Here is a 15,102-nt window from a genome sequence, read left to right on the forward strand (position 1 = left end):
CAACAAGGGTTACACAAGACAGCCCGAAGAGCCACAAGACACAATTCTCACCCTGGTTTAACTTTTATAGTGTAGACACCTATGTAACATTTTGGGTTTATAAATAATGTGGGCCTTCACTCTAATATGTGTGTTGATCACCATCTAAGGTTCAGAGTCATAAACCTCTCTCATTTGTTTTCACCCATAGCTCACTGTACAGCATACCATTTGTAAACAATACAGCAGTGCCCCAAATAAAAAACGTTTGGTAGAATTGAATATGACCACTGAGTAACATGAAAGTCTAGTTTTCCATTCTCATAAAACTCCAGAAAATATAATTAATCTCTAATTGTGTTGATTGTTGTGTTAATATAATTAATTCTGAGATGAATGATTCATTTCTAGTAGTCTAGATTGTCAGATTTGCAATGATTAATTTCTAAAAATGAAAGCCTAATAGTAATTGCTGTAAGCATCTGTTTTTTTTTAAAACTGCTGTTGCCTAAAGTGCTAAAGGCGCTGGAAACCATTAATCAAAGGTAAGTACTTTTGCAATCTCAATAACTCCAATCAATCACAATACCTGAAAAGCCTCCCCATTCATCATCTCAAAAAACAGTCTCCCAATCAAAACTTTTTCTTAGTCAATAAAATTTCCTGAAAGATTTAAAACAGAGAAATTGGAGAGTCAGTATCTCATGTTCTAAATTCCTTGTAGGACTCATTCTTAAGTGCAAGTGCTTGACAATATTTTTGTCCTTAAACATTGCACACATTTATATGTTCCGTGCATGTGGTGGGCACTGGAATGAATATATCAGTCTTTTGCAACTTTCTCACAAATGCTAGAGGCATCATTTAGAGATTGATATATCCTCTGCTTCTGAAGTCAAGCATCACTTCAAGATCCACTTAAGATGGATGTAAACAATACAGTAGTGCACCAAATAAATAAAAAACACTTGGTCACCCACTTCAGGCCAAAGTTTTCATGGCTGTTCTGTAGCCTTTGAACCTCAGCACATGGCCTTCCTATTAACCAGTTTTATTGCTGACGATTAGAGGCAGCAGTGGACTTAAACTGTAAGAATTAGTTCTATAAGAAATCTATGTATTATCCAGAAGGAGTGAGGCTCTTCCTTTTAAAGAAAGCAGATCTTCCTTTTTAAAATCTCAAACCAGATTACAATACTTTGCTAAGACTTTTTTCAGCCCAACTAACTAAATCGACTGGGAACTATCCATGGTACTACACTGGATGCAATACACAGAAGAGGTATATAAAAGAGATGAAAAAATGAATGACACATGGAATGAAGAACCATATGAAGATGAACCCCAAATTCTAAAAATGAGGTGGAAGCTGAAATAAGAGGAATTGGGAAAAATGAATTACCAGGAACAGACAATATTCCAATTGAACTGCTACAATGCACACAGACAGAATCATCATTATTTGTTAAGTAAACAAATATAGAAAACAAAACAGTGGCTGATAGACTGGAAATACAGTACACTCGCGTTATATGCGGGCACACTATACACAACTTTGAGCATATGTGCAAAGCCCCGTGGGAGCGCGCGGGGCACAAGGGGAGGTGTGTCCCATTCGGATGAATGGGGCACACACCCGTGGTGCGCATGTGCTGCCACACCACCGCGCCACCGCATGCACGAGCCCCATTCACTTGAATGGGGCTTGAGCATGCGAGGCATTTGGCTTACGCGGGGGGTCAAGAACGGATCCCCCGCGTAAGCCAAGGGCGCACTGTAATGAATATACATCCCCATCCATAAAAAAGGAGATACAAAAGACTGGAGCAACTATAGGACCACAGCACTGATTTCTCTCACAAGCAAAATTATGCTCAAACATTTGCCACATAGGTGTCAATGATACATGGAGAGAGAAATTCCAGAGGTGCAAGCAGGGTTCAGGAAAGAGACTAGGGACCACATTGCAAACACATAATGGTCAATGCAGCATACCAAGGCATTCCAGGGGAAATCAGCATGTGCTTTATAGACTACAGCAAAGCCTTTGACTGTATAGATCATGAAAGGCTATGGAATACCTTAAAGACATGCCACTACATCAGATAGCCCTGATAAGAAATCTGTACATAGGAACAACAGAATATAGAAAATATGTACAACAAAATATGGAGAAACAGAATGGTTCTCAATTGGCAAAGAGGTTAGGGAAGGCTGCATTTTATTAACCTATTTGTTCAACTTGTATGCAGAAAATATCATATGAAGAGCAGGTTTAGACTCAGCAAAAGGAGGAGAGATGATAGGAGGAAGGAATATCAACAATTTAAGATATGTGGATTACACCATACAACTAGCAGAAAACATTGCAGACTCTAAACAATTGCCAAGGAATGTAAAAGAAGAAAGTACAAAGGCATGCTTACTGCTGAACACTTACTGCTGAAAACAAAACTAATGACCACAGAGAATCTACACAAATTCAACCTAGACAATGAGGGAACTGAAATAGCCAAAGCGTTTCCATACCTTGGATGAATCATTGATCAAAACAGAAATTGGAGTGAAGAAATCAGAATACTAGGAACAGGAAGGGCCGCTATGAAAGAACCAGAACAGATCCCAAAGAATAAAGATATACAATTGAACACTAAAGTTAAAATCGTACAAGCCATTGTATTCCCCATGACCATGTATGGATGTGAGATCTGGAGAGTAAAGAAAACAGACAAAAAGAAAACCAATTCATTTGAGATATGGTGCTGGAGAAAAGTTCTGAGAATACTGTGGACAGCCAAAAAGACAAACGAACAGGCCCTTGAACAGATCAAGCCTGAACCCTCTCTGGAAGCTAAGATGATCAAATTGAGGCTGTTATACTTTGGCCACATAATGAGAAGGCATGGCTCATTAGAAAAGACAATAATGCTGGGAATGATAGTAGGAAGTCTATCATCCACTGAGAGACAGTTTTCATACAGCTGTCTCTCAGTGGATGCGCCATCGGCGTTTGAAGCTCAACATGTCCAAGACGGAGCTACTTGTCTTTCCACCTAAGCACTCCCTCCAATACTCCTTTTCTGTTTCTGTTGACAACATCTCTATTCGACGGGTTCAGGAAGCCTGCAGTCTTGGTTTCATTTTTTATTCTTCTGTGTCGTATATCCCCCAGATCCATCTATTTGATGTTTTTAATTTGTTGCCTGTTTTATTGAACCCTTTCCTGTATTGTTATGTATTATTTATATGTATTATGCTATTATTTCTTAGATTGTACGCCATGGGCAGGTTAATTCTTATCTATTTTATTGTTTATATGTAGAGCGCTGTGCAAATCTACAGCACTATATAAATAAAGCATAATAATAATAATAATAATAATGAAGTAAAAAGAAAGGAAGGCCACATGCTAGATGGATAGTCTCAATTTGGGGAGTCATTGGTCTGAATTTACAGAACCTATGCAGAGTAGTGGACAGGGCAAAATAATAATAATAATAATAATAATAATAATAATAATAATAAAGCTGCTTTGGGTCACTTTGGAGGTATGCTGTTTAAATGATGCATGCTTCCTAAAAGGCTGGAACCTATACCAAAGCCATGCTCCAGTCCTAAGAACTGGAGTGCAGCTTCTGGCCTCTTAAGATTCATGTGTCATTTAAGCAGCATACCTCCAAAGTGACCCAAAGCAGCTTTATTTTGGCCTGTTTGTTTGGGCCCTTACTCCATCTGGATCTGTCTGATATATATTCCCTCCTTCCCTGTGGGCTCCAAAACATGTAAAACAGGATAAAAGTTACGTTTGACACAATTTTTTTATTATTTGAAGTAGCCTTGAGCTCATTAGATGAAACAAACCACTAATAAACCAACATTTAAAGTTCATAATCTTAAAAAAATCAATTTAATAAACCAAGATTTGAAGCTGGCTTGTTTTAGTAAGACTGACACCAGCCCCAAACAGACAGGCAGTAAGCGCCGGATTGGGAGCAACAAGGGGGGCATGGTGTTTAGAAGATGCACGCCCTGACATTCCTCCAAGCCGGCGTCACTTTGACCGACCGACCAGATGGTGGGCAGCATTGCAGCATTTATACGTCACATGCGACAATGCTGCAGTGGCGGCTGAATGGGCACCCTTTTGCTGGCTCAATAAGGAGTGGTATTTTGCCACCTCTTTTTGAGCCGCCAAATAGCTGGATCGGGGCCGCAGTGTACGGTTGCCACTGCCCTGATCTAGCGCTCAAAGGGTGGCGTCGTGCTACCCCTTTAGGGTCGTCTATTTTGGCTCATAGTTAGTCATGTTTGAGGTATAAGACTAACTTGTTACAACACTTAATGCTTCCAATATCCTCTCTAGTTGTGCCAGAATTTACTATCTCCTCTTATGGCAGAGCAGAGTGGAATAATGAGGCTTACACTATCTCATTCATGGAACAGCAACCCATAGTTTATTGTTCATGCTCTTATGTGTGGAATTTGGTGATTGGGAAGTACTGAAAAGGTGTTTATGGCACTGTGTACTGAGCTGATTTTAAAATATATTAATATTTTAATTATTCTGATGAATTATTTGGAGACATTTAAATCGAGGGATGGGGACTTTCTAAAACTATAACATTGGTAAAAATATTTATGGGCTAAATAAAATGCCATCCATATCAGAATGGATAAAAATAGATATTCAATATTGCTGTAATGAAAGAACACCAATAACAAAAATGTGGAACGGTCTATTTGTGAGTGGAACATCAGTCCCTTCATAAACAATTTGATTATTTAATCAACTGGATGATGCTATCTTCCATTGGAATAATAAAAAGCAACAGTATAACAAATACACATTACCAATATGAGCTGGATCTAAATTTATGGCACACATACTGAAGTCAATGTGACAAGTCAGTCATAGCTAACTCAACTACTTCTGTGTTCAATAGATCTATTCAAAATATGGTTAGTTATGGATCCAACCCAATATCAGATTAAAATTACCTGAACCAATTAGCCATGCCCATTCAAAACCAGACCCAAGAATCAGTCTAATATAGTTGTGGGGAAATGAGTTTGCTCAAACATTATTGAATTGTTATGGGAATAAATTGCTACAAGTGCGTACAGCTACTTCTGGCTTACTCTTGTCATATGTATTTGATACACTGATTCCATAAATAAAATATTTTAAGTGACCATGATGGATCATAGGAAAGAAAGTAGTTTAAAAGTTGAGCTGGGCACATGCCATGACGAGGTATGTGTTCCTTTTTCTACAAGTAGTGTCTTCTGCAACTCAACATGGAAAAAACAACATAACTCAGGCTGCAGAAGTAATGGCCTTGGACTGCACAGAGCAGAGATACTAAATCTTCTGTTACCCATTCTTGTCCCCCCCCCCCCCACAGTGAGAGATGCTCAAGTAAATTCTAATACAGCAGACACAATTTGTCAGCTCTCCTTCCACTTTTGGATGGAATCTAGGTCATGGATCCTGAACTCAGTGATGTACACACAAACACACATACACACTGATGTTAAGCACTGCCAAAATTTACACTGCATGTTTGAAATACTGCATTAGTAGGCCATTTGCAAAATACTTGAGCACATGCCAACTGGGACTGGGACACATTTGTCTGTGTTTTAAAAGAGGGATGCCATGTGGTTCAAGAGACATTTTTGGCTTCCTGTTCCTCCTGTAAAGACTCATAAAAAATATTTTCCCACCTGCTGGTTAGGGGGAAATGAAAAAAAAACAGAAGAATAAATGAATCAGTGCAACTGAAAACAGCCTATTATTCTCAGATGTTACATGCCACCAAGCTTTTGTCATGTGCTTTGGGCACTGTCACAATCAAAGTAGTTTTTCATTTAGGTAGACTTCTTCCATTTACTGAAGGATTTCATTAGCAAAACAAGCACTTGATTAATCAGACAAAACTTTCAACACTGTCCAAGAATTCCAAGGCAGAAGAAAATATGCTTTGGCTCATTTCTCACTACCTCTCCTAATCATTCTCAGTTAATTATTACTGGCTCAGATCTCTTTATGTTATCTATGCATGTAGCTTTGTACTAACGTAGTCATTTCTGTCTTCATGTTTAAAGCGTAATCCCCTTTATAACAATGTTTTACTCATGTACTAGCAAAATGCCCATAATTATGTCAGGTAATTGGAGGGGCTTGTAGTGGCAATAGGCCAAAAGTGCCTAATGGAGAATTCTTAGTTTGGATTTTGGACAATAGAAGAGGGATTTAAAAAGGACAAAATTCCTCAGCATGCATCCCACAGGGTTGGCATGAGTCAAAGTTGACTCAATGGCAGATAACAACAACAAACACTTGGGGCAGGTGGGCAAAGCAATTTAACCTGATACCACTGCTTTATATTATACTACCAACTGGACCATTTCTCCCTCGCCAAACCCTTGAACAATACTATGTGATGATGTAGGGACACTCTGGAAATGGCATCTGAGAAAAACATAGCAGGTGTTTCTGCTAGTGAACATCCTCTTCCCTGAATCATCACACAGCTCTGGGAGCTTTTGGTGGAGGATGGCCAGAGTCGTATGCAGATAGGGTCATCATAGGAAATGGTTCCCCTAATCACAGAATCATAGAATCATAGAGTTGGAATCCTTGAGTCAATTCAAGATAATTTTCCAAAGCCATTCTTATTCCTGAAAGTCTTACTCTCTGATCATGGAGCAGTCTGTGAATTTTGGTTAGGACATATATCCTGAGCAAATGTGGCAACTGGGCTTCTTTTTGGACAGGGGAATCAATAGAACAATTGTGCCATCATTGCACATAAGACACCAATAATGGTAATGTTCTGTGTACAATGGACCCTTTCATTTAAAATATGATCATATAATCACATCTCTTAACAACAGCAGAGAGAACACAGTGATCAGCTTTAAAAAAGATTGTTTACAATAGTAAATAAATATACAGTCACAGCTTTGGTTTCAGCAACCTACCGTATATACTCGTCTATAAGTCGAAAAATTTAAGCCCAGAAATCCTAGGTAGATGTATATATGGGTCAATACGGTAATACTTCTCCATGAGCCTTGGGAAAGCTGTGGAGAAGGGAGGGAGTGGGGAGAGGAGGGAAATTGGAGGTCTATGTCCCCTTTTTGCAAGCCAGTAGCCTTGGGGAAAGTTATGGGGAAGGGAGGGAAATTGGAGGTCTGTGTCCCCTTTCTTTGCAAGACATCAGCCTCGGGGAAGGTTGTGGGGAAGGGCGGGAAATTGGAGCTTTGTGTCCACATTTTGCATGCCCAGACTGTGACCCTTGGGAGAGGTCCAGAGAGGGAAAAGGAGGGAGTGAAGTGGTTTTTCCTCCCCCTCCGTTTAGAGCTTTTGTTACATGCCCCTGAGTTTGACGTTCAACTTATCCATGGGTCATATCAAAACCCATGATTTTTGCCCCCAAAACCTGCCCTCGATTTATACATGAGGTCGACTTATACAAGAGTATACACGAGGTAGTCAGGCATCAGATATTTTCTTCAACATCCAATCCAGCAGGCAATAAAGAAGAATTTCTGTGACTATATTCTTCCAGGAAAGCTAACTTGGAAGGCTTCAGCTTTTAAAAGTTTAGCTTTAGTATAGAACTAATTTAGCACCTCTACTGTTGTTGCCCCGGCCTAAATACTCTAAAAACACCAGATCCTATTTGATCTTGGAAGCTAAGCAGGATCGACCCTAGTTAGTACTTGGATGAGAGACTGTCAATGAATACTAAGTGCTATAGACTAAATTTCAGAAAAAGGAACTGGCAAAACTACTTCTGAGTACAGTGAACCCTCCACATTTACCGGGGTTAGGGGCACAGGACCCCTGTGAAAGCAAAAAACCTTCAAAAGATAAATAAAACAAAAACACTATTTTTTTTAACCTGAGACAACACCTAAGAATCTCTAGGTCTTCCAGAGCAATTCTATGGTCAAGATCTGCCAGACATTGACCATGAAATTGCACTGGAGAACTTACAAATGCCTAGAGAAAGTGGTCTTTTTCAGAATCTTTTAGTCCTCCAGTGTGACTTTTGGCAGATGTTGACAATAGAGTCAAGCTGGTGGATCAGAGATTCCTAGAGTGAATATGTTAATCATATCTGTAAATAATAAAATCCAAAGCCACAAATGTGTAGGGCAAACTGTATTCCTTGCCTAAGAAAACCCTATGGAATTATCCTATGAGTGAGAGACCTCCAAGTTAACCTGTCACCTTCCTCTGGTTTTGCTAACTCAGGGCTGTCGTTTCCTTGACTGACTCTTCCTCCTTTCCTCCTGCCTTCTACCTAGCCAAGCTTTAATGTCTTTTCTAGCAAGTCATGTCTTCCCATGGTATGTCCAAAACATGATAGTCTCTCTTTAGCCATCTTGGCTTTCAGGGATAGTTCAGGCATGATTTGATCTTGGATTCATTGATTTGTCTTTTTGGCAGTCCATGGTATCCACATAACTTGCCTCCAGATTTCAAATGAAATTATTCTCTTTTTAACAGCTTTTGTCACTGTCCACTGTCCACAGCCATACATAGAAATCAGAAATACAATGTCACAGACAATCCTGAGTTTGATATTAAATTATATCTTAGCTATACTCTATAAAGCACAAGCTGATTTTCTTCTGAAATCATGTGGTGTGCTGCTTTATTCAATGTATGTTTGCAATATGATCCCTTATGCCTCTTTTTATTTTGATCCTAGCTTGGGCATCTGGCATTTCTCACTCCATATATGGTAAAAGCCATTATTGTAGAATTTTGAGCATCATGTTTCTTGCATGGGAGATTAATGCAATGGTCCAGTGGCTACTGCAATCCCTGGTATCCCTTTTCTTGGGGTCTGGAATGTATATTGAGCAGCTACAACCTGTAGGCCATTCTTTTGTCTTCCATATTTGTTGACAGATTTTAGGTAGAATTTGAGTGGATTCAGTAATGCTCTTCAGCATGCTACATCGAGCAAACAGGCCAGTCCCTGTGTCCAGAGGATAAATAGTCATAAAAGAACAGGAGAAGTCCCAGCAGACTGAAGGAGGGCAAACGTCCCCATCTTCAAAAATCAGTTTTCCACACTCATTTATTTTGCTCACGTATAATAAGCTATAGGTTCCCCTGCCTTTGTTCACCAACAACCATTGTTAAAACTGGACTTGCCACTTCGTATCCATACACAAAGGATTTTTAATTTGAATTGACATTCTCACACACTAATAGCATATATAGGTCTGCCTCTGACTTTCCACTCCACCAAATATATCAGAGGATGTAGACTTAAGTCTATGAAAGCTCATGCTGCCAGCTTCTTTCTTTCAGTTAGTCTCAAAGAAGCTACAAGATCTCTCTACATTCATATGCACTTTTGTAGAAATCGATCTGATGCATAAGCTGAGGGCAGGTTTGGGTGTGTGTGTGTCAGAATTATTGGTTTTGATACGACCCAGGGACAAGTTGAGGGTTCAACTTTGGGCTCAGCAGATTGGGGTGTGTGTCAGTGCGTCTTTTACTGTAGACTGTACCTGGAAGGACAGCCAACTAACTATACTCAGTTGTCTGCCATCACTCCACTTGTCTTCTCCTTCTTTCCTCCCACCCCCTTCTCTGAAGAGATAAGCTGGCTGGCTGCAGGCAAGTGAGGGCAGGTAAGGAACTATCCCACTCTTACTCACCACCATGCTGTTTCATCAGACCCTGCTTCATGGCATCCCTCCTCTGTGGCTGAAGGAACAGCTGGTTCCTCATCTTTTGTCTGCTTCTCTGGCTCCTCTTTGCCACCCAAAAACTCACCCCAAAAGAAGCCACTAATGAAACAGATAAGAGGGAGAGGCTGTTGCTTCTTTCAGGCTCTCCCAGCCAGGATTAAACTTTAGGACTCTCAAGAGTTTAGTCTGTGCCAAGACAGCCTGAAAAGAACAATCACCCCCTTTGCACTTTCCATGGAAGCCTGAAGAGAAGCTGCCAAAGAGAAAGAGAGGGGAGACCATTGCTTCCTCCTGGCTGTCCCAGAGAGGGCTAAAACACTGAACTCTGGGAGCTTAATGTGTGCCTTGGGACCCTGAAACACCCACTCTGTTTGCTTTCTCTGTCACAGAAAGGAAGACCCAAAAGAGCCACTGCTGGTGCTATTTTTTTGAGCAGGCATTACAAAGCGTCAGAAATGCCAGTGAGGCAAACAGAGATACTGCATTGATCCCTGTATAAATCAATGCAGCTTTTTGAGGGTTAGGTTTTTCACATAAATTTTTCAACTTACACATGAGTATATATGGTAAATTTGCTTAAAAATCTAAGTTCACTAGTTATTTTGCTCTTTTCTTAGATGCACTGAGCTGCTGTTATGTCTTCCTTGAAGGCATTTTAATAAATGGGGCTTAAGTTATTCTGTAATGCAACTGCCAAACCTACATGGAGGAGAATTATAATAAATGCCTTGCCCCTTTTTGATTCTAGATTGAGAACAACCATACAAGGCACATGGGACCTTGAAAGGTAATTTCTTTAGTGTTTTGTGTGAAAATGGTTCCTGGGGAATAGTCCAATGCATCCTATTGTTTTCTGTAATGCTCACATAAGTATTTGTACCATTACATTTCAGTTGATTTCACACCACTTCACTGCTCAATGCTTGATGAGGATTTGTAGGTCAATGTGTCAAATGAAAAGTTTTGACTCTAAAGTGGCATCCAGTATCTTTTTTCTGTATTTGGAGTTCTGTGTTGGCCCTTGTATAAGTAAGTATTTGATGCTGTAGTTATCTAATGATGATCACTGTATACATAAACCTGTCCCTACTGTGCTCTTCTAAATAACAATTTTGCCCTATTCATGTGTCATGCAGTTTGTTGATATTCTTAATTAAACACCATAATCAAAAGTTAGTAAGTAGCAGTTAAACTTCTAGATTACCATCACACTTTTTATTTTTGAACACACAAGCTGATAATAAAGTTTGAGCTCACACAATGTTTCCACTCTTTCAGTTGAATAGCAGAGTGGGTGTATGGAAATGCCATCATTTTGGCAATCAATCAAACTATTAAGGTCTTTGCTGAAAGGCCAAACTGATTCTGTTCTGGTGAATGGGGTGGCGATCTGCTTTGGAGAGAGAGGAAGGTGTCAGAAAGGAAAAGGTGCTCTTGAGGCTTTAAGAAAATAAAAGAGGTTTTCTTCTTCTCAGCCAGGGTGTGGTGCACTTTTGTTCTCTCTCCTAAGATGTAACTGAAGACACAACACACTTAAAAATAGCATTTCCCCCCAGAATGCTACATTGGGAGGGAATACATCAGTTTTGCTGTTGCAAGGCCACCATACACAATCCTGACACATCTACTCACACTAAAGAAATTGAGAAATAATGAGTCACATAGCCTAGAGGTACATTAAAGCCAAAAGCCAAAACTGGACTAACTCTTGAGCTTTTACCTCTATAATTTTCCAATCATGACTCTGCCCAAGTGCATGACCAAACTGTGTAAGTCGCAGAAATCATCAAGAAGAAATTTCATTCTTAAAATCCTGCACCTCAGGTTGCCCTTAAGGCACAGGAGCAGGGATAATTAAAAACAACAACACCCAACAACATTAAAAAGTATTAAGTGCCAATCAGAGCTAAATTAAGATTACACCTTGCATTTCATATCTGAGGTCTGACCACAGGATGAATAACCCTGAGATCAAACAGCACTCCCAAGCAGGTCAACTGTAAAGAAGTGGATGCTACCTAGGTTAGAACAACACAAAACAATCAATTCCCCCCACATCCGTACATGTAGAATTAAACAGCTATAGGAAAAATAAGTAATACTTGTTTGCTTATGGGAAACATAGAAGAATTAACATTTTGGAGACAAACAAAGAATCACACACTTGATTTTAATCATATTGTACTTTCCAGCCAAGTCTATAGTTTCACAGCAAATAGGTGTGGAAGCAGATCCTTCCAAGAACTAGCCAATGGACCACAGTTTTTCATGAGGTGGTACAATTCATTTCATGAGGTGGTGTAACTGCTTTCCATTTGGAGAACACTGATAAATCTGCAATTAACAATCCAATTCCCATACAGGAGAGTTTCTGAACTTTTGCAAATGGATTTTAAATGTTAAGTGAGGGCCAAAACAGATGCCACAAGCCTCCAAGATATCTTGAAGCTGCCCAGCTGTTTAGACATGGGCGGCTTCAAGATGTTTTGGTGGCATGGCATTTATATGCTGCATGCTACCAGAATGGCTTGTAACCAACTGGCTTCAAGTCGCTGCAGGGTGAGAAAAGTCAGCTTTTTGCTGGCCGAAAAAGGACTGGATCTTTGCTGCTCCTTATTCAGCCAGCTTCAAGGCTTCATGTATAAGTCTAGAGTCGATGTATCCACGGGTTAATGTCAGTGCCATACTCTAACTCTTACCAAAAAAGGAAAAAAAAGAACCAGCCTCTGATGAAAGGCAAGAGCTTAATCTGTCCTGGAAGCACTGATTCCCCTCTATTCTTTCATCCATCCAATCTTTAGTGTGAGCACAAACAGTGATGTCTGCTGGAATTTTGTATGTTGTTTGGCATTGTTTCCCTTTGCTTCATTCTTTACATCCACTGTTACATGCCCCTAAATTTTACCCTCGACTTATCCACGGGTCATATCAAAAGCCATAATTTTGGCCCCAAAATCTGTCATTGACTTATATCTGAGGTCGATTTATAGTCGAGTATATACGATAAGTGTACAAAGGTCAGCTTAAGGAAAGCGGGGGGGGGGGGGCAGAAACAGATTTTTCTGTTCACCTCCAATGGGAACTTTCACTGGCAACAAACAGAGCTACTATGAAATGAGAACAGCAGGACCAGCCACCTTCTCAATCCAATTCAGAGATGGATTCTGAATCCGGAACTGCTCTTACTTTTTGTTGACATTAGCACCTCAATCAATGTAAAAGTGGACCTTTATATATCTAGGAGCATTATGAGTTTGATAGCACTGTCAAAGGAGGCATAAAGCCTATCAAAAGTGCTATCCCCTTTATTACATTAGTGAAAAGTTTGCAAGAAATTCATAGTAAGAAAAGCAAACAGTTCACTCTTACTAGCCTCCCTGACACAAGGCAAGGAGTAACATCTCTAACTTCCAGCCATGCTCTTTTCTGCTTCAAATGTTATGAGTTATATTATATTTTCTCATCAGTACTATATCAGATAGGGACTCTGGGAAATCTCATGAGAAACAGTGAAAAAAGCCTGCCCAGACTCAAACCTTCCACCAGGAGGAATAAAACTATAACAGGTGGAGCCTCTTTGCAAAGAACAGAGGATAAGATAATGAGTTGAGAGAATCCAGGGTGCAAGATCTGAACACCATTTCTTAGCCAATAGGTACCATTCCTGACATCATTAATTTCTTTAGAGGAGACAGGTGTTGTTGGACTACAGCTCATAGCATTCCTTACTACTTGGGTATGCTGGCTACAGTTGCTGGAAGTTGCAATTCAAAAATATCTGAAGGGCTACACAATTCCCACCCCTGCTTTAAGGTAATTACATGGACACACAACCAATCCTCAAACTACTACACCACACTAGCAATCTTATGATTAGCTTACTGTTAGTGATATACACAAACATAAGTCCAGTGTCAAAAAAAGCCCCTGCTTTGATTGCAGTCAGAGTTCATCACAGGAATTTCCCTGGGTACAGAGTTCCATAGGAACCAGTGTGGTGTAATGGTTTAAAGGTTGGACTATGAAACCAGAGAACAAGGTTTGATTTCCAGCTTGACCATGAAACCTGCTGGGTGACCTTTGGCAAGTCATACTCTCTCAGCCTCAGAGGAAGGCAAAGGCAAACCCCCTGTGAAGAAATCTTGCTAAGAAAACCTCATGATAGGTTCACCTTAGAGTAGATGTAAGTCATAAATGACTTGAAGGCACACAACAACTATAGCCATCACTGTGCATACAACTATCATTCACCATATCTAATGCACCAGGTAACGTGATTTAGATTACAGACATATTTGCTAACCAAGGTGGGATACAGATGGGTGGCTCCATGACATCCATTTTTGCCCCTCATTGGTGCTGCGCTAACTGTTTGGACAAGCGGATGTCTGCATGTCATCATTGCATGCCCTGTGTAGGTGAGGCAACAGCAAGATGGCACATGGGTGCCGCTAGTAGGGTTGGGCACTTATGGACGCCCAGCCCTACTGAGCCCTAAAATCGGTCCCAGCATGGCGTTTTGTGCCAGTCTGTATAGGGTCCAAGTCTCTGAAAACGAAGCTCCTTTTTACAGCTCCCTTTCTTCTTCTTGTCCTATATCTACCTAGATGCTTTAAACAGCATCAGTATTGGTAGGATGATGAAGGAAGGCTAGAGAAAGAAAGTAGCATGTCTGAAGTAAACAATGCAACAAAACTTGAGCTGGGAAAGAATGGCATTCTACTGTAGCCAATCATTGCTGCAGCAGTGTATGCCTGCCTACAACAGGTAATACCAACTGCTTCCAGAATCCCTTACTGATTATAGGTAAATAGAAAAACCGAGAAAAGGGGAGATAATCCTGACTCTCCACCTACCCAGCAAGCTAAGAAAGAATAGTCTGGCCACCAAAATGGAAGTCATAAGAAAAATGGAAGATGGTGAAAGAAAGTATTAGGGAATCATCCCTGGATGCGTATGGGGTGTGTGTGTGTCAAATGGTCTCCCCATTAATTTCCAAAATGCTTTTGTGAGACTTATATGACCTGGTTGTTTCATTTCATGTATATATGTTGTTCAGTGTTTGTTTGTTTTTTGGTGGGGTGAGTTTGCTGAAACATGTTGAACGGCTCCTCTTTTCTGTGACGTAGGAACCTATCCCTATTCTTTCCATGTTATTTCTGTCTCTAGTATCACATTTTCAGTTAAAAAAATTAAGCTCAGGAACACACCTACTTCATTAACTGAGGTATACCTGTATTTATTCAATAATGTAGAATTTGATCATATTTATTTAGTCAAGAATAATTGTTTTCCTCACCATTCTTCATTAAATAGCTACAGAATACAATATCCAGTGAGAAACCTGCTCTTTTTTATGAACACTATAATCTTAAACATGCTTATTCTGTAGTAGGT

At 40.0% G+C, this 15,102-nt stretch overlaps 1 protein-coding gene across 3 annotated transcripts in view; it reads right to left on the reverse strand.

Annotated features, from left to right (window-relative positions):
- FGD5 (FYVE, RhoGEF and PH domain containing 5) overlaps positions 1–15,102 on the reverse strand; it is a 205,799-nt gene that overhangs the window by 80,098 nt on the left and 110,599 nt on the right. The window lies entirely within an intron of this gene.

This window comes from Sceloporus occidentalis, unplaced genomic scaffold (genome assembly GCF_023333645.1).
Source record: "Sceloporus occidentalis isolate IW3139 unplaced genomic scaffold, rSceOcc1.0.p SCAF_1, whole genome shotgun sequence".
Taxonomy (NCBI): Eukaryota; Metazoa; Chordata; class Lepidosauria; order Squamata; family Phrynosomatidae; genus Sceloporus; species Sceloporus occidentalis.